The sequence below is a fragment of the Halyomorpha halys genome, unplaced genomic scaffold (genome assembly GCF_000696795.3).
Source record: "Halyomorpha halys isolate HHAL.00 unplaced genomic scaffold, Hhal_1.1 Scaffold20.1, whole genome shotgun sequence".
NCBI lineage: Eukaryota > Metazoa > Arthropoda > Insecta > Hemiptera > Pentatomidae > Halyomorpha > Halyomorpha halys.
This window is the reverse complement of record NW_027110474.1, coordinates 706,649-709,086: the sequence shown is the minus strand read 5'-3', so window position 1 is coordinate 709,086 and position 2,438 is coordinate 706,649.

Here is a 2,438-nt window from a genome sequence, read left to right as displayed (position 1 = left end):
GTAAATATTGTATATTAGAGTGTAAATGTGACTAGAGACTATATTATTTTATTTATTTATTTTTCATACAGATAGGTTGATTATGTTCATTTTGTTTATTCTTCTGTTTGTATATATTTTAAGAGTTTTTTTTTTTTGTTTATTCATTTATTTTATTTTATTTTATTTAACTGTGTGGCAGATTGTAATATCGATCAATAAATAAAAAGTAGTAATACTTAAAAAAAAAAAAAGTACTGACACAAAAGAAACCTGTCTTTCAAGCTAGTGCTGTGCATCGCGTTATGCAGACGCGTTAAGAAACATCGGTACATCTAATAGTTTCTGAGATATATGTAATTGTCATAAGCAAAACGTTTCGTCAGAAATACGAGAATTCGCCATTTTGTGAATAAATTTTGCAAATATCATGAAAACTGCTACTCCTACGAAAAAAAATCTAATAATTACCTTTTTTTTTTGTACGTTTAACAAGCTTAAATTTGAAGGTTAACAGACTTTCGTACATATAATAGTTCCTGAAATATAGCTGTTATAAGAAAAACGAGAAATTGCCTTTTTTACAATATATTTTGCAAATATCATGAAAACTACTACTCTAACGAAAAATCTAATTAGAAGTTTCTTAGTAGTATATTTTAATAGCTTCCTTATTTGATTCCTAACCACGATTTATTTATATGACAAAAGAATAGTTTTTTTAATGTATGTTGGTAAATATTGATATTTGAAAAACTTTTTATTTATTAAACTGTTACTTTATAAAATCGTTCAATAAAATTTAATTACGACCCACTTCTTACTCTTATAATTTTTCTGCTAATAATGATGTTTGATAGTAAAGCAACTATCATGTTTAAAAATTTAATAACTAAAAAATAAAATAACTAACAGAAAAGAATTCGAATTTTGATTTTCCTAAGTTAAATTTCAGAACCTCCAATCCATCCTAGCAAGTGAGTTACTTTTCAAAAAAGGAATCGGATGGAAATTTTGAAATAAGTAGAGGGTAATTACAAACCTATGTGGTATCATGAGAAATGCATTTCTGATACAATTGGACATTTTAGCTATTGATAAAGGGAAAGAATGTGAGGATGTTGGAAAGGACGAGTAGAAGTCGGATGAGTCTAAAGAGGATATCTAAAACAAGGAGAATAAAAGAAGCTAGCAACGACTTTACATATTTACCAATTAGTACTTTGTTTCAAATGATTCTAATTTCTTGGCCCATATTTATCTAATAACGTGTAAAAAAATTATGAAAATAGGCTATAAATATCTTACCGGATATAACTCAAATTTTGAAAGTTGAATTTTGTATTTCGTCTGCACAAGCTTGGCAGATAGGTTTCTTTTTTGTCAGTACTAACATTAGTTTCAAATGAGTCAAAAACCAAGAAGTATGAAATATCAGCATTTTTGGAGTTTTTAAAGTTGAATTTTGGAATGTGTCTACACAACGCACGTCATAGCACTAGTTTGGCAGACAGGTTCCTTTTGTGTCAGTACCAACCTTAGTTCCATCTGAGCCAAAAACCAAGAGCTATGAAATAACTTTATTTTTTGAGTTTATGTTACGTTTTTGAAACGCTCGCCATTTTCCAACTCTTGAACTGGATTGGCAGAGTCGTCAGTTTTGAATTGAAAATTGGGGTGAAATAACTGCCTTTTATTCCCTCTAGGGCTCTTGAACTAGCAGATTCAACTGGAATTATGGAAGGTTACCTGGTAATCTAGTTAAACGTAGATTTTCTCTAAATCTCAGTTGAACCAGCTATCATTGCTCGGTAAAGTTTATCGCAATATTTGAAGGTTAACTTTTCTGGTGCCACGGATTTATTGAGTTTATCCGAGATTTCACTACTCGAAATTTAAACTGTCAAAGTGCAACCGGCCCTGAGAGCGTAGAATGTTGGCGCCCCAAGTCAATCACGTTAGTCTGGCTTTTGGATGAGGACTGTCATTCCGACTGACCGCGTGAGGTCTCTTAAGGTCGGTGGTAGGCTAACAAATTAGGATTCGGGCCCCAAATAAGTGGTTTGAGTTCTAGTTTTTGTTCCATACTCTTCTTCAGGATTCCATGAATCAAAATGTAAACATTTTTGGCTTAAAAATTAAGCCATCATCTTAATTATATCTCTATTATATATCTTATGGCTAATTAAAAATTAGCCATTAGATCTTTTTTTAGATTAACCCAAATACCTGATGTTTTATCTTTCCTATTACTGCAACTGGATTAATGTTAAAATATATTTATGCACTAAAATTTTTTTTAACAGTCTTAAAAGGAAATTGAAATACCAACGCGTTCTAACGACCAGAGAAAATAAAACAAAGAAATAAGATTAAGATAAACGTGTTATCGCATTTACAAATAACTACCTACTTAAACCTATCTACTCGTATTAGGTTAAGAAGAGGGGATGAAAATA